The sequence below is a fragment of the Peromyscus eremicus genome, chromosome 5 (genome assembly GCF_949786415.1).
Source record: "Peromyscus eremicus chromosome 5, PerEre_H2_v1, whole genome shotgun sequence".
NCBI classification, from domain to species: domain Eukaryota; kingdom Metazoa; phylum Chordata; class Mammalia; order Rodentia; family Cricetidae; genus Peromyscus; species Peromyscus eremicus.
The window spans coordinates 100,175,125-100,188,978 of record NC_081420.1 but is presented as its reverse complement, the minus strand read 5'-3'; positions in this window follow the sequence as shown (position 1 = coordinate 100,188,978).

Below are 13,854 nucleotides of genomic sequence, written 5' to 3'. Positions count from 1 at the left end.
TGTGTGGATTTTTTTTTAAAGATCTAAATTATTTGATTTTCTGAAAGAGGAAACCTCAAAACAGAAAGCCTTTTTAAACGACGGTGGTTGGAGGAACACACAGAATCAAGATGCACGCGTCGTAGGTGTGGGAAATTAAGTATAGAAACGGAGAAGTTGTATGAAGGGAGGGGTGGTGTTTTACATGGCGGTGGGAACCTTGGCAGTGGAGGCCTCAGAGCACGCACATGTCCAGAGTGGACACAATGCAGCAGTATCGGCTAGATAAATAAATAAAGGATGCCAGCTCTCTGCAGCCTGCCCAGACCCACAGACCTGTGAAGGAAGCACAACACGTTTGAAACATGAAAAAATAAAAGGGATTTTGGTGGCCCTGCTGTGTGTGTATGAGAAGTCCCGAAAGGTCTATTTCTGTTTCACAGATTCAGTTTTACGACCCTCTCTTGTCTGTTAAGTCGGGGCTGCAGAAATGTAAGAGCCAGACACAAAAGCAAGAATCTAGTATTTTTTTTTTTTTGCCAGTTGGTTTAGGTTATTTGAAATATAGTCTAGTATATTTTCCACACTTAGGCGGCTGTCAGATAGATCAGAGGAGAGAAGTGGTTCAGGGAGTCTGCATCCTCCCATTTTTCAGTCTCTGCGGAATTGAGGGAGAAGAGCTGGGGTTCTACTGGGGCCTTCATTCCTTGAAGACACATTGTCTGAGGCTCTGTCCAGTTCCTCCTTTCTCCAGAAAACCTCTACACCTGCCTTATAAAACCCCAAATGGGGGAAACCCTTTTTACAAATTTCTAAGACCCTATCTGAAAACTGTTTCCTCTGGGGTGAGGTAGAGCCAAATAATTACTACCCCTGCGTTTTTCATCGCGATTTTATTGTGGCTATTATTTGCAGCTGTGTTAGAGGTTAATATCCCTATTTTTCCCCTCCACTGCCTAAATATAACTGGGGCTCAGCACATCTCCAAACCAGGTAGTGAAGGAAATAGCATCGCCTCCAAAAGAGGCTAGGATTAGCCCATCTGAAATGAGGGTTTGGGGCCCTAGGGTAAGAATTACCCGGCTGCTGTTGATAGCAGATAGATTTAAACCCATAGTGTTTCTTTCTTCAGCTGAGAGAGGTCGGGTGAAGAGATTCAGAAGGTGAACAGAGCATGAAATGACGCCACAATGGAACAGCATTGCTCAGGATAAAAGCATCCGAGGGCCATCTTTAATGAGAGGAGGAAAAAGAAAGCCATTGCTGTGGAACCTTCTCAGAGGACTCTTGGAAGTTAAAGCAGGGTTGAAGGGGCTTCACTTGAGGGGCTGTGCGAGACTTGCCCAGGGCATTCTCAACTGCCCTCTGCCGTGCAAGCACCTTTAAAAATTAACCTCAGGAAAGCTCAAGTTTTCCATCTTCTGTATCCCCCAAGCTCCATCTGTGTGTAAACAATGGCGTGAGGAAAGATGAGGCCGGAAGGTATTTCCCTGGGCTTACACTGGGTCCCGGCAAGAAGATGGGAGAAGGGAAGGGGTCTGGCATGGATTTAGGAAGTTGAACCTACAGGATGCCCTTTGGGTTGTACATGAGCAGGATGAAGTACTTGAGGGCTCTGATCTAGTGGACACATGAATCCCTCAATGGATTTGTCACACAATGGCATCCTTAGGAGGTGGTGAAAAGAAGAGGATGGCATCTTGTTGGCACAAGCAGGTCACAGTGGAATGTCTTTGAGGATTCTCCCTGGTTTGGCCCCCTTCCCCGTCATTCCCTTTAACCTGTTTTCTGGCCATGATGGTGTGAAGTTCTGTGCTTTTCTAAACCTTGAAACCAAGAGTCCCAGGTAATTCCTTGTTTAAATGGTTCCTGCTAATGTTTTGGCCACAGTGAGGAAAAATGACACATGGTGTCTGTGGCTCAGATGTGGCCCTGTTGCTTATTACACAGAGGAGCTATTTTCTTTAGGGGATTCCTGGAGACTAGCATCCTTACGTTATCTCCAATCTCTGTTAATAATGAATTCAGGGGTGTAGGAAGGAGCCATCATAAGGGTGAGACTGGTACTCGTCTGTAGAAAGAGCATAGAACATGGGTCTTTGTTTAAGTATTTCCGGTTACTCAGTTGAATTCATGCAAGGTCATGGGTGTGCCTGTTCTGATGAGTGTGGATCTTGAAGCCCTCTTTCTGAGGGACCATAAGAATAATAAACTCAAATTTCCTTTTGCCCAGCCTCTGTTTAGTCACCAGATACTCGACAAGCTGCTTTCAGCACTATGCTAGGCTGTTGGGAATGGGTAATAAAAAAAAAAAGTAGACACAGCATAACTCAAATGAATTTGGAAAGTTATTGGATCAAGGGGCAAAGAGGAAGGCTTTGCATCCTTTCAACCCCTTACCCACCCACAGAGGGTTTTTTGTAGCCCAGGCTAGCCTCAAACTCACTATATAAGTGAGGATTGCTTTGATCTCCTGATCCTCCTGCCTCCACTTCCTCAGGGCTAGGATTACTGGCATGTGCTACTAGGCCTGATTTCTGAGGTGCTGATGTTTGGACTCAGGGCTTCATGCATGTTAGGCAGGCACCCTATTTAGCTACATCCTCACCTTACTCTTCAACTTTTAAAAGAATTATAATTATTTAATTTTAGTTCCTTTAACTTCAGGGAACTTCCATGACTTTGAACTTCACTCAGTTTAAGTAGCTCCCTGAGGCTGATGACTAGCATAGCAATCAAGATGGATATAGAAGCCTGGGATCCTTGATGTTGGATAGCATCATACAGCCACATCTCAGAGCGGAGACTAAAACTCAACTGCATGCTGATATTCAAAATGGATGCTCAGACATCTGTTCAGTCATGTGGTTAAGATGTCTTGAGATTCTCACAAAGTAGAGACTTTCTAAAGACAGTATCAGCTTCTCAGCCACAGGGATGGGCTGACACTCATAAGGGTTCATCTGAAGGGGTTTTATTTCTATTTTTTTATTAGTTTAAATTGATAGCAAATATAGAGTGGTCACACAACTACTGTGTTCTCACTTTTGCCTCATTATTCAATAGATGATATGAAATGGCCACACTCTAATGCAAAATAGGCTTCATATTGGATGACTTTGTCAAACTCTTAGTTAGCAGTAGTGTTCTCAGGTTATCTAAGGTAGACTAGTGTTATGAGGTGTCCACCAGACATAGGCTTAAATCAATAGAAAGTCTTTATTAGCCAACTGGCGACTACACTGGATGTTTGGTACCCAGTGCAGTCCTGAGCCTTTCTCAGAGTGAGCTTTTAAACTCAAAAAACACATCCTGGGTTGACATACCTCAGTGAACAAGAACAGTTAGCCAGAAGTGGAACTACAGAAGCCAAAAAGCAAGGTTAGTGCATAGCTTTCTCCCAGAACTATGGACTTTGATGGATTAGGTCTTTGTTATCTTTTTGGCAGGTGGCACTGTCTATATGCTGGGTTCCAAAGCCTGAATGGTACTTCCATCATGGTGCCAGCTGTGCTAACATCTGGGGGCCTGGTACACTAGGCTATGAAATTCTATTACCCTGGCATATAAAATACAAATTTAACTTCCATATTTACCACTTAAAATGCATTTGCTTGGGTGTAACCCCATTTTAAGTGGAGAAACATTTGTAACTAGGTGTGCATGTACGGTGTGTGTGTGTGTGTAAAGGCTAGAGGTCAACGTTGGATATCTTTTTCAATTACTTTCTACTATATCTGTTAAAAAGAAGTCTCTCACTGAACCTAGAGTTCACAAATTTGGCTAAACTGACCAGCAATCCCCAAGGACATTCTTGTCTCTACCTTTCTAGTACTGGAATCATAGGCATGTGTTGTGATGCCCAGCTTTTACATAGATCGTGGTGCTCTGAATTCAGGTCCTCATGGTTGTGTGGCGAGCACTTTACTTAAGGGAATCATCTTCCCACGCCAAGATTTTACTTTACGATTTAGTGACAGCCAGTTGAGATACATAGATCTGTAGACTCCCACATCAAGTCACAACCAAGAGCCTAATTGACTGGCATCAGTTAAAAATAAGAATGAAGACATGCAGCCATGGGCTGAAAGTGAGGAATTGTTTCATCTCGCCTCACTGGAAAAGAAATATTCTAACCACATCTGGAAACTTAGCCTGTGGTTCATATCCTGACAGTGTGAAAGAGAGGCAGAACATAGAGGAAATAAGAAAGACCACAAAAATGATCTGAATATGGAAGACCATGCTTGAGAGGACTGAAGAAGTCATTTACGTCCTTCTTGAAGAAAAGGCTCTATGGGGAAGTGACCACGTCCTGTAATTACCTTCAAGGTAATTGTACAATCGAGAGAAAAGGATTAGTCATCCTCTTCTGAAATAGCAAGACCAGAACCATGACCTACAGCTAAGAGAAGCGCTAAAGCCATTAGTCAAAAATCTCTTGTAGCTAATAAGCACTGGACAGCAGACAGGGCTCTCAGGGGAAGGAAGGCAGGTTCTGTTACAGGGACCAGGAACTGATAGAATGAGGTAGTCACAGAAATAAAAGGAACATTGGACCTGGGACTTATTATGGTCTATGAAATAATTGGTCTGATAGGGCTGGAAATCTGCCTTGGTTGTAGCTGGTGTGTGAGGCCTTGGAGGAAGGTGAAACCACAGCTTTGTATTTCTGCATATAAGCCAAATTCCCTTATGGCAAGTTGTCTTAAATAGGCCCGAGTTTGAAGTTTCCTGTGGTGTGCGTGACTCCATTTGCTCACCAGCTGCTGGTCTGGATTCTTGGTTTAGCTAGGTGGTTGTGCCATGGGAGCTTGGCTGAGAGAAGCCATGGTGCCTGCATTTGAGTACTATCCCTAGAGCCTCTTGCATAGGGAGAGACCCTGTAGTAGCAATCAGAACCTTCTAGAATTAATCATGGCCATGCTGAAGCTACATAGACAAAGCAGGTCTGTGGGGACTTTAGTAGCTGCTGGAAAATGATGCTCGAAGCCATTTTTCCCCTTTTCTTTCTTTGCCGCCTTCTTCTGGGGAATTGATGACTCTTTTTCCATCTTCAGTCTGCCCAGTATGGTAGATCATTCTCATTCCAGTCTCTATTATCCCACACCTATGAGTTCCAAAAGCTTCAGGGACAAACCATCTTGTCCGTTTCAGCCCAAGAAAACCAAAACCCAGAAATACCACTGGACTTGAAGGTCACATGGCTAGCAAGGGTGTGGATTTGCCTTGCTAACCTGAGGGGTTAAAACTGTAAGTGGCCTTTCACTCTGCCTCTGTTCACTATCTTGGTTAGAGTAATCCACGTTTCTAACTCTTTGGAAATGTAGTCAATCCAGCTTCCAAACTCTGCTTCCTGAGGACCCAGGGAGCCATCCCTGGTGGCATTCACCTCCTCCCTCTTTGGTCTTTCTGCAGGTCTCAGAGGAAAAGGTTCCCTGAGAAGACATTGACTCTTGTTGGTATACCAGGTGGAAACCTGACCTTGATGAGAAGGTGGAGTGAAAACCCACAGGCATTTGCTTTAAAACCTTTCAGGCAAGTGCTGAGCATTTAAGAATTCAGGAGGACTTGTAAAGTGTGTGACTTCTAAGCCTGTCTTGAATGACACTTTTGATTTGGTTTCTACTGGAGACTTAGGGCAGAAGCTACTGCTCATATCTTCTTTTGTCCAGTGCTGCTATTTGCATACTAATTGAAGGGGTTAGTTTTCAGTAAAGCAGAGCTTAGCATTGTCCTCACATTAAACAGCCAGTGTGGTCTATCTCCTTCTGTTGGAAGACCAGCTTTGCAAGGTAGAGTTTGGTTTTGGTCTTTGCTTCTCTGAAGTGTAAAAGTTAGAACAATGTCAGATACACAGGAGCCTCTAAATAAACATTTGTTAAATAAATGAAAAAAATATGTTTGCTTAGGATGATCGTATTTATGAACCTCAGGAGGTCAGAGCAAGGCAACTGGTAAGACACATGCAGAAATGTTATTAATATTCTTCTGCTTCAGCTTCTTATTTCTTGGTGTTTAGGTTGTGAGCCTAGCCTTTCACAGCTGAACTATTCCTTCATCCCTCAGCTCTAATTTCTAAGGGTCCCCTCCAGACACCACATTTGCAGACAGTCAGAGATCTTCTAAGCCCCGATGCTTTCCACTCTTGTCCCTTATGGATGATGGAGAAGGTTAGATAACTATGGACACGTATTCTAGATCATCATGCTATTTAATTTCACAAGATTTAAGCCCCTGGTCTTTAGTGTCCAAAACAGTTGTCAGGCCCAAGTGCAGGCATCTTCCCATTTCCTGCGAAGAGCATCCTTACTTGAAGTTGACATTGAAGTAACATCTTCACTAACAAAGGACCCATAGCTTCCATATTGCAGTTTTCTGTAGATTTCTACTGCTCACTTGTTTGAGGGGTTTACAATCTGTACTTCTGACCATCGAGCATTTGAAAAACCATTTAACACTTTTCTTTTCAAAAGAAAAAAAAAAGAGAGGGGCACACATTTGTACTAAGATTGTTGTTATTGGTGGTCATGGTAGCTTCATGATCCAAATGCAGATGTCAGTAAGTGATAATTGCTGAGTATATTACACTTCAAGAAGGGTATCATCATGGTTGGTGAGACAGCTCTTTGAGTAAAAGTACCTGCTACCAAGTCTGGTACCTGAGTTGGATCTCCAGGAATCTACCTGATGGATAGAGAGAACTAAGTTCTGCAGGTTGTCCTCTGATGCCTACTAGCATTGTGCGGCATGAATGCCCTGCTGCCCCCACAGAACTTAAAAATATAATTAAAAAAAGCAAGCTCTGTTAGTAAAGTTTATGCTATTAAATGTGCCAAACATATCCTAACCCTCTAGAGCACAACTTTCTGAGATGTCACATCTGATGGCTGAACCCAGTGCACTAGGGAGTTGTCTAAGTTGTAGGGTACTAAATTAATTCATTTTGACCATTTTCTGTTTTATACAAAGAACAATTCTATTTGACTATCATTTCAGAGTTATTTTACATTTTTATCACCTCCCCAACGTGCGTGTGCGTGTGCGTGTGCGTGTGCGTGTGCGTGTGCGTGTGCGTGTGCGTGTGCGTGTGTGTGTGTGTGTGTGTGTGTGTACCAAACCCAGGCAATATGCTACACAGAATGCATTTTGCTTATTACAGACTGGCCAGTGGATTCCTACAGTCATGAATACATAAGCTCATGTTCCTAAAAAGCACCTTTTTCTCTTAGAATTATAGCCCCTAAATACCATGCTTGTGCATGCTGAAATTGTTGCCTCAGACTTTTAGACATGCCCACACTCTGTAAACATTTGCTGATTACTTGCTGGCTTTTCCAAAAATCATTTTGACGTTTCTGATTCTTATCATTTTCTGTTTTAAAAATCCCTTGTGTGTGTGTGATGTGTGTGCACACATGTGTGTGTATAAGGGAGGTCTGAAATTAATAGGTCCTCCCTCACCTTTCACCTTGTTTGAAACAAGGTCGGTCTCTCTCTCTCTCTCTCTCTCTCTCTCTCTCTCTCTCTCTCTCTCTCTCTCTCTCTCCCTCCCTCCCTCCCTCCCTCCCTCCCTCCCTCTCTCCTTTAAAGGTGTATTTTTATTTATATGTCTGTGTGTGAGAATGTGTGCATGCACTCAGGTGTCCATGGGGACCAGAAGAGGAGTTGGGTTCCCTGGAGGTAGTTACAGGTGGGCATAGGCCACCAGATATGGGTGCTGGGAACCAATTTCAAGTCCCCTGTTCTTGTTTGTTGCACAAATCAAGCCACCTCGTGCACAAGCTCTGATGAGCCTCCTGTCTGCACCACCATCTTGCCATGGGAACACTGGGATTACAAATGTGTGCTACAGTGCCTGGCCTTACATCAGTTTGAGGTTTCAAACTTAGGCCTTCACATTTTGCATGACAAGTGCTTTACCAGGAGTTATCTTCATAGCCTCAAAACTTACATTTTAGTGGTTTTATATGGCCACTTTGTATATATTTTCACATACAATTCACATTTATATAGATTCATATGTTTATATATGATTCTTTGTGTATACACACTTAATATATCTGTCAACTATTTGGCGAACTCTCTACTTGGTTCATAGCAAAAGTGGACCAATGATCCCAGTAGCTTGGTTTTAGGATCAGTTCTGGTCTTGTATTGCTCTGGGCATTCTTGTATTAAGCAAACCTGATCCAATGTTTGCTGAATGCCAACATTTTCTTGTCCTTCTGGCTTTTTCTGGGAATTTAATGTGTCCATCTCATTAACCTCACACTGAGATGCTGTGAGAGGGATTTGATCCTGTGTCTTCCTTGTTGCTACCATGCTGTGGTGTATCTGCCACATGTGCTGTGCTAACCTCTCTTCAAGTTGGCCAGCCTCTTTAGGTAGCTCTCTTTAGAGCTGTGTCTCTTTGGGACATCGAGTACCCAGGCAAGGTCAGTAGAGCTAAATGTCATCGTCATCGTCTCTGCGATCAGCTTTCTTTTCACATGAAGCATTTGGGGATCCTGACCACCTCTAGCAGCTCCTCCTTGTCCACTATCTTCCATTTCTCAGGACCAAGTTCCACCTTTTGTCCATGTTAGGAGAAGCTTCTTCACATTGTGGTTTTCATGCCAACTCATCTCCGATGATCTCCATTTCTCTCCAGTTAGCAGAAGCTCTCTATCAGGCCTTGTTCTGGCTGCCTTTCTTTTACCCAGTTCTTGTCAGCTCAGGATTGGTGCTGGTCAGTACCCTGTGTGCTTCCTCGCCCCATGTTTTCATCTCCCTTTTTTTCTAGTTTCTGGTTCTATATAGCACTATTATAGTTTGTTTTATTTTGATGGCTCAACCCAGTATCTTTTGTAACTCTTACTCTTTGAGAGTTCTATAATTATCTAAATGTTTTGTTTGATAATGATGCATGTTTACCCACTGTATTAGTCAGAGTTCTTTAGAAGAACAGAAATTATAGAATGAATCTATATGGATATAGGAAGAGGATTAATTAGAATGGCTTATATGCTGTCCTCCAATAATAGTTGCCTACCAACCGAAGATCCAACAATCCAACAGTTGCTCAGTCCATGAAGGTGGGTGTGTCAGCTGTTGAGTATGCACCAGAATTCTGAAGTTTAAGTAAACTCTAAAGCCAGTATAGAATGGACTTGCTAGTTAGAGCAAGAACAGGCAAAGAGAGAGCAAGCTTCCTTCTTCCATGTCCTTTGTAGGCTACCAGAAAAAGGTATGGCCCAGATTAAAGGTGGATCTTCCCACATCACAGATCCAGACCAGAAGTGTCCACACAGGTGTGCCCAGCCATTAGTTTTAGTTAATTCGAGATTTAGTCAAGTTGACAACCAAGAATAGTCGTCATATCCACTAGTACATAATTATTGATAACTCAGAAAGGTAGTTGTGTTATTTTTCTATGACTTTTATATTTAAAGACTTCAATAATAGTGTCTTAAAACAACACACATTACACTTTTTACACTTGTGGAAATTAGAAGTCTGAGTTGAATTTCACCAAGCTAAAGCCATTCCCCCAAAGGCTCTGAGGGAGACTGTGCTTCCTTTACTACCAGCTTCTAATGTCTACCAGCATTACTTAACTTGTGGCCCCTTCCATCTTCAAAGCCAGCACAGCTCAAAGAGAGCATTCATAGCATCACATCCCTCTGATCCCAGTTCTCAGCCATCTTCTCCACTTTTGAGGATGCTTGCGATTATTTTGGATCTATCCCAATAATGAGAAATAATCTCCATTTCATTGGGCCATTTGGTTGACAATCTTTCTTTCAGACCTCTTAATTCTTCCCTGATATCTACCTGGGTTGGGGTGTGTGGACATCTTTGGATCCATTATTTCTCCTACCACAAGTAACTGTTTGCACGTAAAGCCATCTTTTATCTCTGGGGCTGGAGCTACGCACTGGGCAAGGGTTATGTTAACCACTGGAGCCAAATGAAGGGTTCGAGAAGAGGTGACTCAGTGGGAAGTGTCTCTGTGTGTTTATGGGATAACCAGTTGTTGATATATCTGCAAACCTCCAGCCGAGACACTTTTATTTAGACATCTTTTTGCTTTGGTAAAGAAGAGTTTGGGTAGTTGAAAAGGTAGCAATTCTCCTTTTTATGTTTTAAGCCACTTTCTAGCTCTAATAGGTTTTTGGATTGTCAGTGATTGTCTGTATTTGTAGAAAACCAAATAGCTGTCTATTCTGGAACTCTTGCATATAGATATAGATGCTCAAGCCCATTAAAATTTGAATAAGAATGGTAGCACGGAGCCGTTAGTTCTGTAAGCATTGATGAATCTGTGTAATACACTGTACATTGCAAACTAACATAACGCCATTATGAAATGTCATTATGGCATTTTCCAGGTCATATTTTCAATCAATCTAAAAGAGCTCGTTAGGAGCTTAGCGGCTTGAGATGGTTTTCTAGGTGGCTTATAGATTAACTTAAATTCACACAAAGTTTATGATCTAAGACAGATGCATTTCAGTGTCTGTTAGGAATGGCTTTGCTTCTGGCCCTGACTCTGTTTAAATAGCTGTGCAACATTGGGGAATGTTTGGAGAATATTGGCCTTAGATTCCCCAACTACAAAGTGGAAAATATTTGCTAGGAATCTAGTCTAGGGTCAAGGTTGCCAATAAAAATATAAGTTGCCCAGTTTAATTAGAATTTTAAGTGAACAATGAGGAATTCTTTTATTATATGGCATAAATATAGCATGTATGTACTAAAAATTATTCATTTATCTGTCCTTCAAATGTAAGTAGGTATTCTGTATTTATATTTGGGAAATGAATTAATATGATGTATCTCTCCTTGTCTCTCCTAGTGTGTCAGCTAGATTTCAAATCTTCCCTGTTCTAGTGCTCCAAGTTGCCATCAGCAGTCACTTTGAGTTGGCATAGATAATAAATTCCAAGATGTCTTGATTAGTTTTTTTGTCAACTTGATACAAGCTAGAGTTACCTGGGAAGAGGAACCTCAACTGAGAAATGCCTCCTCCAGATTGGCCTGTGACAAGTCTGTGGGGTCATTTTCTTGATGAATGATGGATGTGGGAGGGCACAGCTCACTATGGCAGTGTTCTTCCTCCAACATCTGGGAAGGTGGTCCATCCTGAGTTATGTAAAAAGCAGGCTGAGCAAGCCAGGAAGCAATGTTCCTTTCTCACCGACTCAGATCCAGTTCCTGCCTTCAGGTTCCTGTCTTGAGCTCTTGGACTTCCTTTCAGTGATAGATTCTCACTTAGGAGTATAAGATGAAATAAACCTTTTCCTCCCCAAGTTGCTGTTGGTCATGGAATTTATCAAAGCAATAGATAGGAACTTAACAAAGACAGACATTTGTATCAAGAGTGGGGTAATGGATAAATATCTGTAGGATTAAAGAAGAGTTGGTGTCTCTACTCTCTTCATTATGTTTCTCAAGTTCCATGATTCTGTACAATGTGCCTAGGTATAAAAAAGAACAGGTATGTGTGAACAAGGCCAAGTGTAAAGTCTTTTGACAACTGGAGAAAGATTGGTTTTGCTTTGGTTCTTAGGAAGATGATGTTTGGTCTTTCTCTTTTCTACTAAAAGGGAGTAGTTTGAAATGGAAGATAAACTTTCAGGCAAATCTTTGTTCTGAGGAGTGAGATATTAGGTAATCATTTCAGCACAGACTCAGTAAGTATTGTGTAACAATATAAAAATAATATTGAATTATATATGTATATATAATGTGTATTATTTTTATTTTAAATTATTTTGGAATTTTATGTAATGTATCATGGTCACACACCTCCTCCACCCTCACTCATCCCCCCACCTTCAATGCTTCCACCAAGTTCCCATCTCATTTTGATGTTTTTCTGTTAAGCTTTTGGTTTTTCTCCCGTTAGGCCACTCACCTGGTAAGGACTGTGAGGCTGTCCCCTGGAGCATGGGGAACTCACTTATGGCTCTATCACTGAAAACAGTGACTTCCTTTCCTCTCCACTGCCATTAGCTTCTTTGGTCAGTATGGGGCCACATGAACCCTCCCTAGCTATGACTGAATGTTGGTGGGCTTGGTCTTATGTAGGCAACCATAGCTTTTGTGAATTTATGAGTGCCATGGCTCTGTCTATTCAAGATAGCATTTCACAGCCCTCCTTCTGGTCATCTGGCTTTTATATTATTTCCATGCCCCCATCTGTGTTCTCTGACTCTTGGAGGGATGGCTTGTTTGAGGCTGAATTTTCAGCAGTTACTTATATTAGGCATGAGTCTCTGTATTAACTGCTTCTTTGATAAAGGCTAAGGTACAGCATTAGTATATGTGTAGAAACAAAATATTTAGGAGGCAGTTTGACAACATGCCCATTTAACAAAATAAATAGTATGTTCACCCCTAGAGCATATGACCCTCCCCAGTTATGAGCTTTTGACTGGATCTGTGGCACTGGGCATGAACTCCCTTCTACAGAACCGACCTCAATCACCTCAGTCAGCCGTCAGTTGGTTACCTCCATAGCACCCATACCACTATTTCACTAGTAAGCACTTCCTGCCTTGAAGACTGTTATTGCAACAAACAAGACCCAAAGCTGGAAGACCATTGTTGACTCTTTTCCCCGAGTGGCCTGTATGACAACTTCTGGTACCACAAAGCTTCCAGCATTGTGACAGAACTGTTTGTTTTCTGCAACCAAGGTATTTAGTGTCTTCATTATTAGGCTCTTTCCATCCAGTTCTGGTGGGCCACTAAGGCTAATGGCCATAATCTATATAGGTCCAGAGGCCTCTGGGATCTTCCTAGCCAACGACTGCTTTTTAAGATATTCATTTACTAATTCATTGTTTTTGTTTTTGTTTGTTGATACAGGGATTCATTTAACCCTAGACAATGTGATCCTTCTACCTCTGCCTCCCAAGGTTAGAGATTATAGGCTTATTCCACTATGCTTAATATTTATTGGTCCTAGATTTTATCATCCATGTCAACTCAAAGTGATAGTGGTTGCCAGGAGAATTTTTGTAGCGAGAAATTGAAAGTTTTATTTATTAGGTAGTTGATTTTTTTCTGTTTATTCATGTACTTCTGTTTGTCTCCCTTCTTTACTTAGCTTTGTGCCCTGGGAGGTCAACTGATATGAGTGGTATCCTCAGGAGTCCTTGCCTTCTGATTTCTAGTTGGCTTTGATAAGTGGCATAAAAACCTCATCAAGGGATTGGAGAGTGGGGAGAAAGTAAGATTAGCCCTTGGTAAGTGGTCCATGGTAGGTTACACTCTTTTTACCAGAGGGACCGGGTCCTTTCAGGTACATTAGTTTGTGTCCCCATTCTTTGTGGGCGATGGGAATTCCTCCTGCTCTGTGCATGCTAAGGTATTGGGTTTTTATCCCACAAGATACTCCCTCTTTTCACTTCTCTCAGCCCTGCTCTCATCTTTATAATAGCATCTCAGTAAAGCTTCCTCAGTTACTCCTGAGTATGCCATCTGCTTCCTGCTGGAACTCTGACTGGTACACGTAGGTGTTGCTCTTGGATGGTTACACCAAGTGATGGTGCTCACAGAGGATAGATCAGGCATCCACGATCATGTAACTCAGAGGGGTAGAACTAAGACCCAGAATCTGCAAATGAATCTTAAAAACAGAAGGAGAGAATGGAGAAAGTATATAGGTAGCTCCTTAGAGAACCCGATGACGGGCTTGGGCATTGCTGAGAAATATTCTCAAAAAACAAGGCTGTATTACCATGAATTGTATGCCCCGTTTCTATTTTCAGGAAGACAGACTAGGAATACAAACGCTTGCTTTTGATCTTTCAAAAACCTAAGAATCAAATTAAAAAGTAGGGATAATCTCTACAACAGTTTATGATTCTTGTCAAGTGCTCT